Genomic DNA, 22,012 nt, shown 5'->3' with positions numbered 1-22,012 from the left:
AAAAGAAAGAAAATGATGCTGCTTCATGCATGGTTCAAGAACTCCCCAGGGATGAGAAGAATAATTGCCTCCACAATAGATAAGCAATTATTCTGCAAGTTAATAGGTTATCTGGGGCACTAAAAGGATAAATGACAAACTATGGGTGTCAATGGTAAGATCTGAAACAAATTCTTCCTGATTCAGAGACTTCCTTCTCTGATTGGGACTACCCAATCTGTATGCTTGACTGCTCATATGATTTGGAGAAGATAGTTACTGATTACTTCCTTCTGATGTGATGTTGGACCGCCGGACCTTACTATCTGCCTTGACTCTATACCCTGAAAACCACTGCCCTGGCATTTGACTTATTGATATAACTGAAAAATTCCTGTGTTTTGCCATCTGCCCTGCTACTGCATCCTCAGTGCTTCTGGGATTTTTCCATCTACCCTGCAGCTAAACTTTCTTTTAAGTGTTTTCTATTCCAATTTAAGAAAGAACTTCTTGAGAGCAATTATATCTCCAGCACTTAGCACAGTATTTGGCATATAATAAGCACTTAATAAATGACTTTTCATTTTATTTATTCATTCATCCATCCATTTACTATGCCATGCTGTCTTTCACAGTGTTATAGTAGATGTCTAATGAAGTTTGTGGGATTGAAATGAATGAATTAGCCAAATAGAGTGATGGAGAACCAGAATGGCCAAATTCAAGGAAGCTCATCACCACAAAACAGACTTTTATTAAGCACCTACTATGTGCAAGACACTATGCCTAGGACAAGGCAAAATAATATCTAACAGGGATAGTTAGCCAGTAAATAAATTGTCAATAAACACTTATTAAGTTCCTACTATGTGCCAGGCACTGTGCTAAGTGATGGGGTGCAAATATGAAAAAAGACAGTCCCTACTCTCAAAGAACTTACAGTCTAATGGAGAAAGTTGAAAAAGGCAGGGTAGGAGAGAAAGTACCTGATTTGAGGGCATGGTGTAAAAGTCAGTGAGAAAAGTTCCAAAGTAGATTAGCCAACTAAAAAATGAGATATCTGAGCTGAGCTCTCTCTTTAAAGAATTTATAATTCATGGCTCCACTTTCCAATCAAAGAGCCAGAGGGTGGTGAGCAGGTAGAATAACAAGGCTAAGTGAGATATTACAGAATGCTAAGGTTAACTCAATAATGAGCTTCCTGGGGGCACAGAGGTCCCAAAGTAGTTCAGCTAGATGAGAAATGAAGAAGATAGGGATTGGATTTATGATTTCATAATTGTGGGGAACTCCAGATGAGAAAATTTCATGTACCAATGAAGGTTTTCACCTTCTCTGCATTTTATAATTTTACTTCCCTAAAAAAGAGAGGTTAAATTATTTATCCTGGGACACACAGTCTGTAGGTATTAAAGGTAAGAGTTTTGAGCCAAGACCTTTCTGATTCTGAGACAGTTCTCTGTCCACCATTTCATGCTGACTCTCACAGAATATTAATAGATAAGTACATAAAAGAGAATTTGAGAAAGGAGAGTAATTAGCATGAACAGAAAAGAATTCCCACAAGAAGCTTGAGTTGAGCCTTGAAAGAATCTAAGTATTCTATGAGGAAAGAAGAGAGAATGACATTCCATTCAGGACAGACAATATATGTAAGGAATAGAGGTGGGAATATCAATTTCATGAGGCAACTAATAAATCAGAATGGCTGAAATATAGTGTGTGAAGATAAGTAACACAAATTGGAAAAATAAGCTTTCAGATTGTGAAAGATTTAATTTCCAAGCCTAAGAATAAATAGGTAATAGGGAACTACTGAAGATTGTTGAGTAGCATAGTCAAATCTGTTTATTTTAGCAGTTGTGTGGAAGATGGATTGAAGTAGGGAAGATGATGGAAGCAATGAAAGAAACTAATGCTAAATCTATTTTCTTAGGGGTTATGACCTATATAAGTGGAAAAAGTAACCATACTCTTGAAATCATGGATTTCTTGGAAATTTTACAAAATAAATTCTAACCAAACTAAAAAACTGATTAGATGGTGCAACATGGGAAAAAAAAAATCCAACACCATTACTCTTGCAAGAAAGATTAGATTAGAGAAACCACCAAATCAAAACAAACCTTCTCTATGGCTTATTTTATATATATATATATAAAAGAAAGGATTGTATGATATATATATATATATCATACAATCCTTTCTTGAGTAAAATAATAATTGACTAAGTATGGCCCTTTAGAGCTGCTGTAAAGCCACAGAATAACTAGTTGGAGTATATCCTTCATTTATCATCAATAAAAATCATCATCTAATTGCCAGGCCTTTATTATTGCAATAAAAGTAGGAAGAATAGAGGTTACTTTTTAGTTTCTGTGGCTGGCAATGAGGAGACTCTTTGAATTTGTACTAGAGAAAATGGGATCTGAAAGGAAAACTGCTGATACTGACTACAATGTCTCAGCCTGCTGTTTTAGATTTACCTTAATTATTATTATTCAAGACCTTTTTATTCACTAAGCTCATAATATGGTCCCTGAAAGTTATTGGTTTTGGAAAAGGAGCTTGAAAATGATGCTAGTTCATGCTATGGTTTCAATTGTTTACTAATTTGGAAAAAATCAAATAAAAAGCACTGTTTCTTTATCAAGACCAGAGCTATTAAAAAAAAGTTCACACACACACACATATATATATAAATATGCACATATTTATATATATATATATGTATATGTATATACATATATATATATATGTGTGTGTGTATATATATACATATATATACACATATATATATATATCCAAGGCAGAGCAATAGATAAAGTGCTGGGTCCAGAATTAGGAGGACCTGAGTTTCAATCCAGCCTTAGAATAAATATATATATGTGTGAGTGCTACTCTGCCCCTACAGCCTTGGGACTTTCTATCTTATTTGCAGGTAAAATTTCCATTTCTGTTCTTTCCCCCATTAGAATGTGACTTTCTTGACAGGATGGCTATTTTGCTGTTCTGTTTGCATCCCCAAGGATCTGTACCTAGTGAACACTTTAAGAAGTGCTTGAGTCATTCATCAAATCCATTTTATTCAAGACCTTTTTATTAATTAGGCCCATAATATCTCACCTGAAAGTTATCTGTGTTGGAAAAGGAGCTTGAAAATGATACTACTTCATGCTATTCATTCCATTTTTTTTAATCTGGAAAAAAAAAAAATCAAACAAAAAACACCATGTTTCTTTATCAAGACCAAAGCTGCTAAAAGGAATAAGAACTTGGTATCAAAGCCTAGGTCAGGGCAGGACTGCTATCAGTCAGTAAACATTAAATAAGCTTTAGGGTTACCAAAAAAAAAAAAAAAAAAAAAAAAAAAAAAAAGCAAAAACCAGTTCCTACTCTTTAAAAGTTCGCAGAGTAATGTGGGATACAACATACAAACAACTATGTACAAATAAGTTGGAGAAAATCAATAGCAGGAAGGTGATAACATTAAGAGGGACAGCTTAGGGATGTTTTGTTATTCTAATTGAATATTAGCCAATAGAAAAAGAGAATTAAGATAGCAGTAAGCATAAATCAATATTTTGTAAAGGAAGGAGGTTGGGGAAGGAAAGGAAGTAATGTGTCTCTCGAACAATTGTCAAACTTCCTCTTGGTGTGACTTGGAATTCTCATTGAACCATTTATTCCTGATTCAATTATTAAAGTGGGAATGGTTGAGATTCTTATTGTGTTTTTCACATGGTGTGTTATGTTCTTTAAGTATTTGTCATTGCTTAGGTTTTCCTTTTCTAGCCTCAGCCTGCAAGCTTTCTTCCATTCAGTTCTATCATCCCCTCTTTGCCAATGTAAGATTTCTTTTAACTTTATGCTTTTATCCTTGTTAGTGGAAAACCAAATAGAGTCATTTTCATACAATTTTTCCACTTTCACTCTGTAGGTCATTCTAGAGGAAAATGAGGATTAAAAAAAAAATCACCTCCTAAAAAAGGGGGGAAAAATATCACTTCAATAAAGCCTGTTTGGAACAGTAGCTGTCGTTGAGCTTGTATCTATATCTACATAAAACAAAATGGAAAACTGAAATAGGATTTTTAAAAGCTCAGTTACCTGGATGCTCCAGGCAAAATCCCTTAATTTTTAGTCTCATCTACACAATTATTTTCATCTGTCCTCTTTAGGCTGGCTTCTTTTTTTTTTTTCCTCCTCAATAGTATTTTATTTTTTAAATTACATGTAAAGTTTTCAACATTCATTTTTGAAAGATTTTGAGTCCCAAATTTTTCTCCCTCCCTTACCTCTCCCCTCTCCAAGATAGCAAGCAATCTGATATATATAACACATACACAATCATTTTAAACCTATTTCCATATTTGTCATATTGTGAAAGAAAAAATCAGAACAAAAGGGAAAAACCATGAGAAAGAAAAAACAAATAAAAAAAGAAAAGGAGAAAATACTGTTTTGATCTGCATTCAGTCCCTCCCTAGATGTTATTTTCTACTCCAAATCTATTGGAATTGTCTTGGATCATTGTATTGCTGAGAATAAAGTCTATCAATCGATCATCACATAATTACGCACAAGGAAGAAAAGGAACCTAGTAGGGTTACAGCTTTGGAGGGAGAAGGGACCTCAGAAGCCACCTAATTAACTCCTTCATTTTACAGATGAGGGAACTGAGGTCCAGCAAAGAGAAGTTACTTGTCCAATCAATTAGGGATTTGGGAAGGAAGGAAGCAGATAGTGAAAAGGAACAAATATTAGAATAATTTTTTTTACTTTGTCTTGGCAGATCCCACCTGATATTAATATTAGATTTCCTGCTCATTATTTCTGTCTATTTCCCTTCCCACGATTGTAGCAGTGGAGTTCCTTTGGTACTTTCCCTTACGTCTAGCATTTAGCTAAAAAATCATATTCATAGATGGTATAGAATAGAAGAGATCTTAGAGGTTATTCTTCTTCCTACCCAACTCCCCAATTTTACAGATGAGCAAATATGTTAAACAGCTCACCAGAAGTAGTAAATGGGAAAGGCAGGGGTACAGAGTTAGAAGGGACCTTCAAAATTATTGAATCATTTTAGAGAGGAAGTATCAGGTTCAGAGAAGGAGTGATTTACTCAAGTAGATAGTAAAGTTGGAGGAAGGAATGGAATCCAAGTCTTCCTGACTGCAAGTACATTGTTCTCTCCTCTACACTCTAAGGTCTTGATACTCCATATACAGCCCTCTTTCTGTTCCACAAAAGGTCATTTGAATGATGCTACTTTGATGATATCCTTCACATTCATCCCTTCATTTCTTTTCTCTCTATCTCCATCTCAGAAACACCTGTGGTTTGTAACAATATTCTTGGGAGTTTTCCTCATTTCTTCCCTTTCCCCCCAAACTGACTCTCATGCCATTGCCAGACAATGTTTCTAATAAGTATCTCTATCCATGGCACTACTCTGCTAAAAAAAATTAATAGCAGCTTAAGATCCTTTGTCTGAGGTTCTATACCTTGAAGATGCAATGACTTTTCAACCTTATCTCATTTTAGTGCTTTCAATAGACTTGATTGCAGCCAAACAAAATCACTCTCTGACCCCTCCTAACATACCCTGAATCCTTTCTCCCCAAATACTTTATATTCTTCAATTATATCTTATTCTTGGTGATGCCCTTTGGGGTTTTCTTAGCAAAGATACTAGAGTGGTTTGCCATTTTCTTTTCCAGATCATTTTATAGATGAGGAAAATGAGGCAAATAGGATTAAATGACTTGCTCAGGTGTGAGGCCAGATTTGAACTCAGGGAGATGAGTCTTCCTTACCCTCGACCTGGTACTCTATCTACTACTCTATCTTCCGTGCTACTTAGTTGTCCATATCTTACTTAGGTTCTTCCATTGTTCTTTCTTCCCCTGTTGAATTTTCCTGCCCATTCTTTAAAATCCAAAATCATATACAACTACCCTCACTTTCATTGATTTCCCTTTTTATTAACTATAATTTTTAAAAGGAAGAACTCCAGATACTTTTGGTTGTTTGGGCTGGTAAAGAAAATAGGTTTGGGATTGGTGCTAGGGAAAGTGTGATCTCAAAGGGGAAGCTGGTTACTTTCAACTTCAAGAAGAACTTTGTTAAGCCCAAAGCTAATGCTTTTATGCAATATTACAATGATGGCTCTCTGTGTTTGTATTTTTCTTTCCACTAAACTATAAACTCCAAGGAGGTTAGAAATCTAAACACATTGTCTAACAATACTTATTAAATGCTTACTATGTGCACTAGGCCAATGGGGCCACAGACATTTTAAAATGTGATAATTCCTATTCTCAAAAAACTGACCTTGAAGTACTTATTTATTCATTCTATAGTAAATTGAGAACTAAAAGGGATGGACTTTAGAAATTAGACTAAACACTTTATTCCACAGATGAGGAAACTGAGGCACAGGTGGCAAAATGACTTATGCAAAAGTGGATAGATCAGGTCTTCTGATGTCGAATCTATTGATTTTCTCTACCATATTTTCTGTCCTTCTAGTCATCCAACAAGTATTTATCAACTACAGTTAAAAGAAAACTGATTTGGAGCATAGCAGTAAAAACCTTCTAGTGATTGGGATCTGGGTAGTTCTCAGTTTGGAGTCTGGTTCTACCACTGACAATCTGCTGGAATTTGAACAAATCACTAATATTCTCTGCACCTCAATTTCCAACTATGTAAAATGAGGAGTTGGCATCTAAGGTCCTTTCCAGCTTTACATCTATGATTCTGTGGTAGAATGAACCTGAGACTTGTTAGTCACTGAATATTAGGGATTATTTCAGTCATATTGGCACCCTAAGGTACCTATTAAGTGCTTAATTAATGCATGTTGATTAATAGTTAATATTATGTAGGCATAGGAACTAAATCATTGGTATAGGTGGGCACATTATCTCCACTTTAGAGTATTGAGTTTCCTAGAGAATTGGGAGTTTTGTGGCATTTGTTCAGGGTCATATAGCAAGTATGAGCTTCTTATTATATGAATATTAATAAAGGCTTGTTGATTAGTTAATATAAATGAATATTTTTGGAGTCCTTTTTATATCAGCCCTTCTCACAGAGGCCTTGCTCCCAACAAGGAAAATCTCTCCCCCACTGGGAACCCTGTGTTATTCAGTGAAAAAGGCCCTAGATTTGGAGGCAGAGGCTCTGGGTTTGGAGCTTAAATGCCTTCTGTGATTTTTGGGAACTTCGTTTCACCAATTGTAAAATGAAAGGATTGAACTATGTGGCCTCTAACCTACCAGTTTTAAGATTAAAATTCTAGCATCCGCATATAACGTCATTTAATTTCTCTGAGCCTCAGTTTCCCAATCTGTAATTTTTTTTTTCATTTTATGGTCTTTGGAGACCCTGCCAGCTTCAAGATGAAAATCTTCTTTGCAAGAAGTCACATAACTTCCTTCGGCCTCAGTTTCCCAATCTGTAAAATGAAGGGTTTGTATCATATGGCTTCTGGAGACCCTTTACGACATATCACGTAAGTTCTTTAAGTTTCAGTTTCCCCGTCTGTAAAATGAGCAATTGGGGCCTCATGTGTTTTATTACAAATCATTTCCCTCCCGGGCCCGGATGCCGGTTCCGAACTGTAGGAGGTGGTGGGCTCCGCAGCCCCAGGAACTCTCCTGCCGCGACTGTACAGAGATCTCGCTAGAGCCAGCAGCAAATGCGGCGCTGGGGGCGGGGCGCGCCCGTCTCCCTGGAGACCGCCCCGCCCCTCCCTCTTGCTCCAAGGCCGCGGCCGCTAGGGGTCGCGCTGGTCGCGGCTGTCCCGCTTAGGCTCCCGAGGCCGCGGCAGCTGGTTGGTTCGTTTTCCTTCTCCCCCGCCCCCCTCCCCCCACGCTCTCCGCCCTCGCGCCGGGCGGGGGGAGCAGGCGGAGGCGTCCGTCCGTCCGTCGGCGCAGTGCGAACGCGGCCCACGACGCGGGGCCGGAGCGCAGCCCGGAGCTGACGCCGCCCGCCGCCCGCAGGAGCCGCAGGAGCCGCAGGAGCCGCGCCCGCGCTGCTCGGGCACCCGAGCCCAGTCCACCACCACAGCCGTTGTCCGCCGCCGCCGTCTGGCCGCTCTCGGCCTCCCTGGGGCCATGTTGGGCCGGGGGGTCCGCTCGGCGTGACTCGGGGGCCCGAGCCCGCCCCCGCCGGAGAGCCCGGACAGCCGTCGGGGCCGCCCGCCCCCCTTCCTGTCCCCAGCGCCCGGGCTCGGCTGGTAAGTAAGAGGTCCGCGCGGCCTCGGGAGGCAGTGCCGGGGCTGGGGCCGCAGGCCCGCGGGCTCGGCTCTTTTTGTTTGCCGCCGCCACTGCCGCTGCTCCGAGGAGGATCCGCACCCGGGCGGCCACCCGGCATTTCCGGGGGCGGGGGCGGGGTGGAGCCGGGGCGGCCGGCAGTCTGTCCGCTCCTCGGTCTGTCCGGTCGAGCCTCCGTGCTCGGGGCCGTTTTCTTTCTCCTCTTTGCCGTCCTGCCCGTTGCCTCGCCCTGTGCTTGGGTCTGGTCTTGCCTTTGCCCTGGCTCTCTCTTTCTTTCCTTTTCCTTCTTTTCCCTTCGCCTAGGTCTTGTCTTTCTTTTCCTTTCCTTTCTTTTCTTTTTTCTTTTCCCTTTCTTTTCTTTCCTATCTCGTCCCTTTTCCTTTCCCTTCCCTTCTCTATCTCTTTGCTTGTCTTTTCCTACTTTTCCTTTTTTTCTCCTTTCCTTGCTTTTCCCTTCCTTCCTTTCCCTATCGTGTCCTTTTGCCTTCCCTTCCTCTGGGTTTTTCCTTTCCCTTTCCTTCTCTGTCTTGCCCCTGTTCTTCTCCCTTTTGTCCCTTTCCCTTCCCTTTCCTTTCTTACCACCTTTCCTTTTCCCTCTTGCAGTCTTTCCTTTTCTTTCTCTTTTCAGTCCCCTTGCCGGGTTCTTTGCTTTTTTATCTGATCCTTTCCATTTCTTTTCCGCTTTTCCCTTTCTAGTCCCTTCCTTTTTTCTCCTGTCCCTTTCCTTTTCCCGGACTCTTTCCTTCTCTCTCTCTTTCCTTGTCACTTTCCTGGCCCCGTTCTCCCTCCCCCGCCTCAGTTTCCTCTATAAAATAAGAGAGAGCTTTGGACCAGATGATCCCTCAGGTCCCTACTCTTAAGTGCTTATTCCTAAGGTCCTTCCTTGCATTGCCTCCCTTACCCCTGCGGCTGCCACCTCCTCTTCCTTCTTCCGTCTCCCCCGCCAGGGGACGTGGGGAGGTGTCCCCCGGTGGGACGGAGGAGGAGCTGGAGAGGCCCCCAGCTCGCTAACGCTGGCCTCCCAGAGGAGGTGGAGGAGGGGGCGGCTGGGCCGAGCCGGAGGCAAGGGAAGAAAGGAAGTGGCAGGGCCGGCCCCTGGGGACCCGAGAACTCCCTGGTCTCCGGAGGAGGAGGAAAGGGGGTGGAGGGGAGTGCACTTCCAGCTCTTAGGAGACAGGAGAAGGTGGGGAAGGAGGAAGGAGGACCCAGACAAAGCTGAGGGCCACCCGTGGGTTCTTATCCTCGAGTCCTCCCCCAGCTTTGTGCCCTTGCCCAGGCAGGGGGAGACCTGAGGGACACCTCAGAAACTGCGGAGGAAGAGAGCCATGTGGTGCCAGAACACCCAGATCTGCTGCCGTTACTTTTTATTTTTATGTTTTTAAGCGCCAGTGTTTTATAAAAGCTCTATATTTCCTCTTTACCCTCCCACACACTGACACATTCGTTCTCATCTGGACTTTTCCTCTTTTTTTTTTCTTCTTCCTATTTCTGTTCTCACCCACTCCTTGACTCCTTGGATGAACAGAATTTTTGCCTCCAGAGCTTTAGGTTAGCTAATGACAGGATGCTTGTGCTTGTACTGACCCCGAAATGCTGTGAACTCTCTTCCTCCTACCTCTTCCTTTTTGAGGTCTGTAATATCACATGGACTCGATATAGGTTGTAGAGCGTACATAAGCAAAACATACTGCCATATTAGTCATATTGTGAAAGAAAATATAGACCAAAAGAAAAAATCAAGAAAAATAAAGTTCAAAATAATAGTATGCTTCAATTGGTACTCAGATACCATCAGTTCATTCTTTGGGGATGGATAGCATTTTTTTTATAAATTCTTCCGAGTTGCTTTGGATCATATTGCTGACAATAGCTGAAGTCATTCACAGCTGATCATCTTACAATATTGCTGTTACTTTGTTCATAGTACATTTCACTTTGTATTAGCTCTTGTAAATCCAGGTTTTTCTGAGAGCATCCTGCTTATCATATCTTTTAACAATAGTATTCTATCACAATCACACAGCACAATTTGTTGAGCCGTTCTCCAATTGAGGGGCATGCCCCCAATTTCCAATTCCCTGCTACCAGAAAAGAGCTGCTATAAATATTTCTGTATGTATAGGTCCTTTTTTCCTTTGATTTTTAATCTCTTGTATACAGTGGTGGCACTGCTCTGCACAAAGGATATGCATAGTTTTATAGCACCTGGGGCATATCTCCAAATTGCTCTAAAGAATGGTTGAATAAGTCCACAGCTCTACCAACAATGTGTTTATGTCTCATTTCTCCCACATCCCCTGACGTGCCATTCTCCTTTTCTGTTCTTATTAGCCAATGTAATAGATGTTAGTGCCTCGAATTGTTTCAAATTTGTATTCCTCCAATTAGTAGTGATTTAGAACATCTTTTCATGGCTATACACAACTTTTTGTTTACTTCATCTGAAAACTGTTTATATCTCTTGATCATCATTTGGGAAATAATTCCTATTTTAATATATTTAGCTCAGTTCACTATATATTTGAGAAATGAGGCATTTATTAGGGAAACTTGCTTCAGATATTTTTTCACAGTTTTGGTTGCTAAATGCATTTCTTCCTTTGCTAAATGCATTTCTTCCTTTCTCTCCCATATATTTTATTCTTTCTCTTCTTTCACCCTATCCCTCCTCAAAAGTGTTTTGCTTCTGATTGTGCTGAGCCCACAAAAGTTTATCCTCCCAACTGCCCAATAACGAGAAAGTTTTTTATAAGTTGGAAATATCATCTTCCCATGTAGAAATGTAAACAGTTAACCTTATTAAGTCTCATGACTTTTTCATTCCCGTTTACCTCTTTTTGTCTTTTGAGTCTTGTATTTGAGAGTCAAATTTTCTATTCAGCTCTAGTCTTTTTATTAAGAATGTTTGAAAGTCCTCTATTTCATTGACTGTCCAGTTCTCTACCCCTCCCCCTCCCAAGGATTATATTCAGTTTTGCTGGGTAGGTGATTCTTTGCTGTAATCCTAATTACTTTGCCCACCAGAGTATCATGTTCTAAAGCCCTCAGATCCCTTAAAGTAGAAGCTGCTAAATCTTGTGTTACCCTGACTGTGGCTTCACGATATTTGAATTGTTTTCTTTCTGGCTGCTTGTAATGTTTTCTCCTTGACCTGGGAGCTCTGGAATTTGGCTGTAATATTCCTGGGAGTTTTCGTTTTGCCATCTCTTTCAGGAGGTGATGTGAGTCAATGCTTTCAATTTTTATTTTATTCTTTGGTTTTAGGATATTACGTCAGTTTTCCTTGGTAATTTCTTGAAAGATGATATTCTTAGGCTCTTTTTTTGATCATGGCTTTGTTAGTCCATTAATTTTTAAATTATCTCTCCCTTTTGTTTCCCGGTTATTTGTTTTTCCATTGAGATTTCAAGTTGTCTTCTATTTTTTAATTGTTTTCTTATATTTTTTTCTTGATTTGTCTAAAAATTATTAGCCACCTTTAACATTAAAAAAAATTTTTTTTTTAAAGGAATTATTTTCTTCAGTGAGCTTTTGTACCTCCTTTTCCATTTGGCCAATTCTGCTTTTCAAAGCATTCTTCTCATTGATTTTTTTTTTTTTTTCTCTTACCATTTGGCCTAGACTGTTTTTCAGAGTGTTATTTTCTTCAGTATTTTTTGTGTGTCTTCTTTACCAAGCTGTTTTTTCATGATTTTTTTTTTTTTGCATCACTCAATTTCTTCCCAATTTTTCTTTTATTTCTCTTCCTTGATTTTCAGAATCAGTTTTGAGCTCTTCTATGTTCTGAAAGTAATTCATATTTTTCTTGGAGGCTTGTATATTGGAATCTCGATTTCTCTTGTGAGTGTATGTTTTGACTTTCCTGCTTGTTTATTTGCCCAGCTGAAATATTGACACTTAACTCTTTCTTAAACTAGGGCTCTGCTTCCAGGGTGGAAGGTGCACTGTTTGTAAATTTCAGAGATTTTGTGTAGCAGTTTTCAGAGAAATTTTTAGGGACCTGAAAGTTTTCAGTTCTTCTAAGCTGGTATGATCAGCTAGACAGCTCTCAGGTAGAGAAGTGTTTGTATTCCTGCTGGCCTATGCTCTGGTCTGTCAGGAACCCCAAATTCTCTCTAATTTCCTGGAACTTTGCTGAGAGTCCCTGCTCCACTGTGGTTGCAAGCAAGTACTAGTGTTCCTCCTTGCCATGGGACTGCCACCCAGGACTTTGACTCAGATTTGAGTATGGACAAAGCAACAGAGTTCAGTCTCCAGTGCCGGCAGAGACCCCTATAATCTCCTGATCAATTGTTCATCCCTTCTGGCCTTGAGATCTTCATATAGGAAAAAATGTTTACTAACCCCTTGCCCTAAATCAGCCATATGTCTGTGTTAATGCCTCTGAACATATATCTTCAGCTTTGCTGTATCATCCACTTTATTCAAATAATTTTACAAGGTGCAGAGGTGGTACTGCTTATATTGAATCTTAGATATTTCTGAAGGCAGCCAAGTCTCTTACTGACAGCAAAATTGCTTCATTTAATGAGAAAATGCCCGTGCCCATCAGGTAGGAGGAAAATTTAAATAGAATGTTAAAAGCCTTTTATTCTTTTTTGGTAGAATAAAACCTTCAGGAAAACTGGAATTCAGATTAAATTAAGTATTTTTTTTTTAAGGTAAATTGGAACCAGTTTTGTTCTGTGCTTATTTAATGGTCTAAAGATATGATTTTAAGGCAGAGATGCTGCTTTTCTTGTTGAAATCGTTTTATCTTTGTGATTTGCAACTTTTACATATTTTGAAATAAGCAGGCCTGATTTGCCAAAGAAAATAGGAATGAATTTGTGGAAGAGATTTTTGTGTTGAAGAATCAGTTTTCCCTTTTAGAAAGGATTTTGTTAAAATGCATGGTATACAAAAAGCCTTACCATTAACTTGCCAAATGTCCCTTTAAATAGAAAAGACCTACATTTTTAGTTTATAACTTGATTCTTGAAACTCCAGGGTATTTCATAAGTTAAAAGTGTTAATATCTTGATTTCCTAAATATAAGTGGAAAGATAAGACATTCTAAAAATTCTGAATAGATCTGTTTGAAGTACAGAAGCTACCATGTTGTTGACATTAATATGAAAACATTTATGTTATGTAACTGTTGCATTTAAGAAATTGAGTCTTTCAAAAACCTAGTCAAAAAAAATTGGCTTGTGTTTTAGCCTTGGGGAATCTGTTAACTGATTTTTCTCAAGCTAAGAATTTCTTTTTCTATTTTATAATTCCCCTTTCCTACCTCCTTCCCATTTTAAAGTCTGTATTAATATGACAGATTAGGACATGTTAATGTTCAGGGAAACTTGTATGTGTGTGTTGAAAGGTAGTAGTTTGGGAGTAGATTAGAACACAGTTTTTTCTCCTTTTTTTGAAGGCTTATCAAAGTTAAAGACATGCTAATTTCTTAAATTGCCTAGTACTAAAGAGAACAATTAAGCTTTTAGTAAAAAATATTTAATTTATTCTTTTCCTTAGGACCAAAGCTAATGTCCCAAGATTTAGTCAGGTATTTTAAACAATCCAGTCTGACAAGTGCGTTTTGCTGTTGAATAAAATAAGATTTGTTTTGGAAAGATTTAGCATCCTGAGCTTGTTAAGACAATTAGCTTTTAAAATATGTTCTTGAAAATAATAGGGAAGAGAGGAATTTTCATTTTCTTTGTGCTGCAGCTCAAAAACATCATTCTTGCTATATGCCTTGTATATTCATAGATGCTTCATCACTGTTTATTGGAATGATATTTTAGTTTAGAAATATTAATGCTCCCCTGCTGTGGATAGTTGATAGCATTTAGGAACAAGCTTCTTTTCTCTCTCTGGGCTTTCTTATTTTGCTTTCTTTTTGCCAGTTTTTTCTTCTTTCCATCTTGGTAATTTGAGTGTATTATCAGAGGAAAAAAATAAACATTTTATTATGAAGAGTAAGTGTTCAATACAACCACAACTAGATGGCTAGTGAAAGTGATGATGAAATGCTACTTATATGTGTTTAGCATTTAATTCTCAGATCATTACACTATTTTTCTTCTTCTCTAAAGCATTTTCTTTGTTATTGGGTAGTAATAATGAATATGTATAAGACTTGCCTTCGAGATTCCTAAAGCTTGGTAGGTAATTACTGATGGAGGCCCTAGTGTTCAGTTTAGCTGCAGCAGTAGCAGCAGCAACACATCTGTGTTTCTATGTTTGTAACTTGGTTAATGGAGCTATTGCTGGCTTGTAAATATTTTCTATTAAACTTGAAGATGAAGTATAGATTTTTTTTCTTTTCCTATCTAATGGAGAGGAGTTTTATCCTCTCAGGGAAAGAAAAAAAAATTTAAATGGACCTTGATATGACTTTTATTATGTTCCATATCAAAAGCTATTTGAAATGCAGAGATAACTAAAACCCCTCTCTGCATTTCAAATAGCTTTTGATAATATGCAACTTAATAAAATAAAAGTTATATCAAGGTACATTTTAATTTAATGATTATGACATAGGTTAGAAGATTGACAAGCAACCTCTTAGTTGCTTTTGTTTTTTTTTTTATCATGCTTATCATTTGTATCATTATTAATCATATCCAATTTCTTGAAAAATATAACAGCAGGGACAGCTAGGTGGTGCAGGGAATAGAGCATCAGTCTCTGAAGTCAGGAGGTCCTGAGTTCAAATGTGGCCTCAGACACCTCCTAATTGTGTGACCCTGGGCAAATCACTTAACCCCATTGCCTTAGCCAAAAAAAGAAAGAAAAAAGAAAGAAAAGAAAAATATAATAGCAGAAAGAGCTTTGATCTTTGGGTTAAAGATAACAAGCTGAAGCATAAAAGTTGTGTTCACCCAAGATGTCAGTCAGTGCTTTGAGGGATGTAGATGATGAGGTCCTCCTAATAGTCTTGTTTGCAAATGACTTGGGCTGGTGACATTAAGGTCAAGTACTTGCAGAGCCTCCTAATTTAGATCCATAATCTCTCAGAGTTTGGTCCAACTATTCAGGTCTCCCTACTTACATTTGCCTCCCTATCAAATCTATCATCCACACATTTGACAGATTTTTAATATTCGTAAGACACGGCCTTGACTATGCTATTTTCTTGTTTTAAAATGTCTTCAATGCTTTTAGGATAAAATACTCTTTACTTAGTCTGGTATTTAACCATCTCTTTGACCTGCTTTTCTAGGCATTTCCTGTTCTTCTTTACATTATTCATTTCTTCTAGCCCAATTGACCTGCTCCCTGTTCCCAAACCTAGCTTGCTATCTCTTGTCTCCATGCCTTTACCCAGATTGTCTCTCATTCTTGGAATAAGCACTTTCTTCATTCCCAACTCCAAGAAACTGTAGTTTTCTTTGAGTCCTTGTAGGCATGCTTCTTCCTGCTTTCATGTGTCCCCCAATTAGCGGTCAATTAGGGGTCAATTTTGAACCCCCCCTTAGTTATTTTATGTGTACCTATTGTATTGTCCTAATAGAGAGTAAGCTCACTGAGGGCAGGGGCTGTTTTATTTTTTCCTTTGTATGCCCAGTCTCTAAAAGCCTTGCACACAGCAGGTACTTAATCAGTACTTATTGAATTGAATGCCCAGTTGGACACAGTTGGCTTCTCAGGACGTAGATCTTGGATAGATCTTGTAGATGGATGGTAGTTACGCTGAAGCTATAGAATACAAGTTGAATGACCTTGGAGAAACTTCTCAGTCCTCCTAATGGCTCCAAGCTTCTTGTACCACTCATTCATTCCTCCAGGCCCTAATGGTGTGTTGTCTATGAAGCACCAACGAGCAATCTTGGGCAAAAGAGCTAAAGTTGAAGTTACCTTAGTAGTCATAAGTGCATCTCTGCCAGTAGGTAGTGGCATATTAATCATAAGAGATGGCTCACAAGAAGTGGGCACAAGAAATAATCTGGAAAATGCAAGAGTTGTTAAGTGGTAGGCTACTCATGAGTGACCTGCCAGCTGTCTTGGTGTCCATGCATTGTCAAGGGAAGGTCCCTAGTATATTGGGTGGATCTTCTGGAGGAATTCTGGGAAATCAAGGATAGGGGTGTCCAGGATAAGGTGATGATAAAAATGGCTTTAATTGTTCTCTTGGAGGGCAGTACCAAATGTTGCATTCCATCTACTAAATTTGCATTTCATTTTTCTTTCAAAACTAAAATGGAAAATGCTTATTTAGCTTTTTATCTTTTTTTTCCCTTCTGGAAATTTCTATTCACAAAAGTAGTTTCCCACAAAGTATTTGTTATAAAATACTAAGTGGACAAAAAGAATCACAAGATGTAAAGATCATCTGTGGAGTCCTCAAACTTTTAAAATAGGGGGCCAGTTCACTGTCCCTCAGACTGTTGGAGGGCTGGGCTATAGTAAAAACAAAAACTTTGTTTTGTGGGCCTTTAAATAAAGAAACTTCAAAGCCCTGGGTGAGAGGGATAAACGTCCTCAGCTGCTGCATCTGGCCTGTGGGCCGTAGTTTGAGGACCCCTATATAGATCATTGTTTATAAAGAGGAAACTGAGGTCCAAGTTACAGAGCCAGTAAGAAGAGATTTTCAGTGGAACTGGGGTCCTTAAAATCCAAATTTTGTGTGTGTGTGTGTGTGTTTTTAAACCATACTGTACTTTAGCATCAGAATGGATTTTCTCTTTCCTTTTTATGAGGGTAGGGGAAATTTTCACTTTGCAGTGATCAGACCAAAGAGAAAGGCCACAGCACCAGATTTTGCAGACTGCTAAGTAAAAATTTACGCTAAGCTTCCTTCCAGTTCTTAAATTTCCATGATTCTGAGTTGTCTTTGTTAAGATCATTCTATACTAGTTGAAGGTCCCCTTTATAATAGGTATCATAATGTTTTGAAATGTTGTGCCTATTGGTGAATATGTTTTTACTTTTCATGTTGGGAGGAGGTGAAAGTAGTAGTCATACTTATTTTTGATCTTTCAATCACTCCACAGGTAATGTCTTGAAATTTTTAAACATTAGTATACTTTGTATTGTGTAATAAGCTAAATGGAGGTCCTGGTTAAAATTCCAATTTTTTTCCTTTTTTTTTTTTTATGGATATGTGTATAAATATTAACAGTTTTAAAAATTGAGTTAACCCTGTTTTATTTTAAATTCCTTAAGATAATAAATACTCAGTAATTATACTATATAAAATCCATTCAGTAGAGTACTGTGCTTGGTGTTGGAGGAAATATCATATTTATTTAACACTAGTGCCAGGGGCCTCATGGAGTTTATAGTGGTATAAAGAAGATATATAAGGGAACATTTATTGAAATGGATGACTTCATTATGATATGGAGGAGTCTCTCCCTCGTTTTTCCCTCCCTCCTTGAAAGCTGGGCTGGCAAGTTGGATTTGAATGGACTGATGGAAGACATGATTTTTGAACTCCCTTTTGTTCCCAAATGAGGAGTGAATAGATACATATACATATGTGTACCTATACACACAGGTGTGTGTATATATTTGTGTGTGGGTGTGGGTGTGTGTATATGTAGTGTACACATAATATATTATGTGTATAGATAGAGATATACATACTATGTTTAGTATGAGTATGTTTACTCTTTAGAGCCGTAGAAAGGATGAAGTGAACACATTATGAGCTTGAGGAAAAGCTGAGGAATCAGCTAGATGTGAATTCTTTTGGTTTTCAGGCAGTAGCAGGAGGTTTCCCTCCCTCCTCAACTGATTTGGTTGAGCTGTCATAGATGATTCATAAGAGGATATGGACAGCATTGAAGGCTCAGAATGGATAGTATTGAATAGATTGCAATCTTGATCATTAAATGTTATTTTCATGTGGTGAAATCAACACACACTGAAGTGTCAAAGAATACCACCTGAATAACCATACCAAGTGACAGTGTTATCAAAGTTAATTTTTATGCCATTATTTGTAGGAAATGCCCAAATAATAATGTCATCCAAAAAATTATCATTCCAGATTTGGGGGTACTGTCTTCCAAACTAATTAAAATGATAGCATGTACATTATAGATTTCCTAGCATCTACACTGTCTGGGAGAAAAAAATATATAATACACACACACACACACACACACACACACATATACATGTATATTTTACTGGACTTAAGTATTAAAATAGATTTTGAATCCTTCAAAGAAGACTTTGCTTTCAAACATCCAAAGCACTTTTAAAATTTTAAGAGATTATCCTTTGTATCCTTTTTTTTAGTGGGGGAAAGGTTTATAGTGACTTGAGTAAGGGTCTTAATCACAAGTTGGTTTTTTATTTTTATTTTTGGCAAGGCAATTGGGATTATTAAGTGACTTGCCTAAGATCACACAACTAGGACAGGTTAATAAGATCACGCAACTAGGACAGGTTAAATGTGTCTGAAGTGGGGTTTGAACTCAGATCCTCCTGATTTCAGAGCTGGTGCTCTATCCACTGTGCCCTTTAGCTGCCTCACAGTAATTACTTCTTAAGTAGCTCCATGCCTCAGCATTATGTTTCTCTACAATGTTGATAAAAGAACATATGATTTCTGTTATCTAGGAGCCTGCTCTTTGTAATGTGAAATAACAATAGATTTCATCCGTTTACTACTGTCAGTCTGACAGTCTCACCTATGTGGAATGTAGCCAAAAACCAGAAAAGGAAATAAGACTCTCAACAGACAAAACAGATATAAAAAAGCCATACTAAAACTGGTGAAACTTGCTCATAGGAAAGCCTCTCATCCTCCTTTTATGCTTCATTTGCCCCAAATATTAATAAAATGATATGCTTTAGATGTGTTTAGTAGATTGGAATAATGTAGAGAATTCACAGTATGACATCTTGGGCAGTGGTGTGACTCATCTCATGTTTAATGATGTTCCTTTGGGTTGGGGCCTTGCATACATTAAGGACAGCTCTTTATTTCCCTTGGGCATCAACTCTGTTAGTGTTTTTTTGTTTTTTTTTTTCCTGTTACTTCCCATGTAAAAGTCATTACCCTTTGCAAAAACAACCACCACCACCAAAAATAAAATAAAATAAATTCTAAAGAATTGTATTTGCCATACTCTTATTTTAGCAGTCACAGAAAAAGACCTAACATAATTGCTGACATAAAAAAGCTCTTAATAAATGCTTATTGCTTGATTGACTAATACATGTCTTACCAAAATAGTTAAAATAAAAATTGTTGCTTAAAGTGATAACCTGCAGTACCTGCAGTACCTGCAGTACCTTAATGGAGAGACCTATTCCTTGGGGATTTCAGATAGCTACAGTTTAATTGTATATAATTATTTGCAAAATTGTACAGTGTATACTAGAAGTGATGTCAGTGTTAGAAGGGCTTTTGAAGCTTTTAGTGGACAGGGAAAGATGTCAGAGAAGAGGGAGAAGTGGAGGAGAACCCTGAAGCTTGGTTAGGAGTTGGATTGGTTTTATCACTAAGTATATTGATAATAGAATATCCTTTGGTGTCTGATGAAACAAAAGTTTTAGATAAGACAAATTCCTTGCCTTCATGGAGCTCTAATAGCTTAAAACCACACTAAGACTTTTAGAGCATCCTATATACAAGATGACTAGAAAGTAGCTAAGATTCCTTGATTTAGAGAGGAATAGATGAATGAGAGGTGGATTTCAAATGTCTTGTGTGTTTTGAATCTTTTAGAAAAGAATTGGTATTAAGATGTAAATATCCAGTTAGAAGAGCAACTGAATTCTGAGAGCTGGAATGAATCATTCAGTGTCAGCAGTAAAATTCGAATGCCTACCCAAATCTAGTTCTACAGCTATTCTACTTAAATAAACACTCCTTGAAGTTAACAGCATAATTGAACTTTGTAAAAGTAGAACAATGCCTTCTCATGCAATATTAGTGTGTGTGTGGGGGGGTGTCTGTGTATACAGGCAATCCACCATGTACTTTTTTTTTTTAAATTGAATTATAGTAATTAAGTACAGAACCTACTTTATGGTCCTAGTTTTTTTTAAAGACTGTCTTTATAGAGTAGCTAACCTTTTAAAAATTATACCTCTGCTATAGTGGGTGTGATTTAAATGTGAGACTTACTAACACTGTATCTGTTCAAGTTAATCTACTATGATAATCATTTTCGTTGCTGACATTTTATTAAAATGAATTTTCATACTTTCCATCTTCACTTTTTTATTTCTGTAAAGATAGCATTACTCCTTGTCTAAGTATTTTATTTAAAGAATTAAAGAAAATAAATTATTACTTGGTTAATGAAAATGTCTGAAAGGAGAATCTCTGTCTTGTTTGGTTAGTGACACAGAGAAAGATGAGTAACCTTTGGTCACTCAACATCACCATGACGTTTTGTGCTAAAGCATTTTCTTAAAAACACAGAATAGTGGACTTTGGAGATCATCTAATCCAAATTAAGTCTCAGAGAGTTATGTGTGTGTATATGTACAGTCCTAAAGACTAGGAAATGACAAATCTGGCAAACAATTGACTATAGAGAAGATGAAAATGAGGGGTTGACTACCTTAGAAAAAAAGGAAAATAAGGAAGAAGAGTGAGAGGGAAAATAGTTCAGTTTTGTACTTGTTGAGCTTTAGGTGACTAACTGTCCAGTGGGCATTTGATACTGCTGGAGGTTAGGGGAGAGAGTGGGATGACAGAGGCAGGATAATTAAACACAAGGGAGTGACAACTCTGGGAGGCCCCAGTTTGTTCACCCATAGCCCAATTGATAGGCTCTCATTTTGTTGCCAATTTATTGCTACTACAAACAAGTTTTACACGTGTTTATCTGTGTACATGTTTCTCCTTATGTCGAGTCTTTGAGAGAGGCAACTGGCTGTAGTACTGGTGTTTAGTAAAATGCTTTGCATATAGTATGTGTTCAGTAAATAAATAAATGTTCAGTTCAGTTATAAAATGAGAGTCCTTTGTATCTGTTAAAGATAGTAAATATATTCTTCTTTCATATGAAGCCAACAAAAATCCTTTGGTTTAAATTCATCTTTCTTGGACACAGTGAGCATCTCAGAGTGTTTTATGACCTTTCATATGCATTATATTTCTTCTGGGCAACCTTTTAACTTGTTCCTCCCCTACCCCACCCCACCCCACCCCACCCCACCCTTTTGGAGATTTACAATTTAAAAAAGTTCTTTTCTTTTTCAGTTTCTTAATGTCCTCTTTGAAATCTGGTGATCAGAACTGGGCTTAATAGATGCAAGATATGGTGGAAAGATTATTTCCTGTCTTTAAATGCCATATTGATTGGGATATATATATATATATATTTTTTTTTTTGGACAATGGCACTATATTTTCCTTTCTCTCTTTAGCTTGTCATCAGTAATGAAGCCTCTTTGTGTAGGTGACTCTTAACCATCTTGTTCTGTATTTGTTTTGCCCATTCTTTTTAAGGGGCTTACACTCATTGGTTTGAGTTATGTCCTAATTTTGATTGGCCTTTTTCTCAAGGTCATTCGGAATTTTATTTATTTTTTTTTTTTTAGGACAATGGCAAAGTTGAATATCCTTTTGTGTGGAATGGGTGCTAGACCCCCTTTTCCAAATTAACTTATCAGAGACATGTTCAGGTATAGAGAGAAAGCATTTATTTACTTCCTGCAGGGAGAGGCCCAGAAACACACCTGGGAACCATTGCAACTCCTGCCATGTGCTCCTGGAACCTGACCAGCTTCTGACTTCTCAGGTATTTATACCTGAGCCCCTTCCTTATAACCTTATACCCAAGCCCCTTCAT

The 22,012-nt window shown here is 37.9% G+C and overlaps 1 protein-coding gene across 1 annotated transcript in view; it reads left to right on the top strand.

Annotated features, from left to right (window-relative positions):
- Positions 1-8,014: 8,014 nt before the first annotated feature.
- The window catches only part of CDK17 (cyclin dependent kinase 17), a 144,857-nt gene continuing 130,859 nt past the window's right edge, over positions 8,015-22,012 (top strand). Inside the window, exon 1 of the mRNA XM_052001161.1 lies at positions 8,015-8,227. The gene's annotated coding sequence lies outside the window, so the exon portion shown is untranslated. The remainder of the gene's footprint in view (positions 8,228-22,012) is intronic.

Source organism: Antechinus flavipes, chromosome 5 (genome assembly GCF_016432865.1).
Source record: "Antechinus flavipes isolate AdamAnt ecotype Samford, QLD, Australia chromosome 5, AdamAnt_v2, whole genome shotgun sequence".
Lineage (NCBI taxonomy): Eukaryota > Metazoa > Chordata > Mammalia > Dasyuromorphia > Dasyuridae > Antechinus > Antechinus flavipes.
Note: the sequence above shows the minus strand (reverse complement) of the source record. Positions and strands in the feature narration are given on the sequence as shown.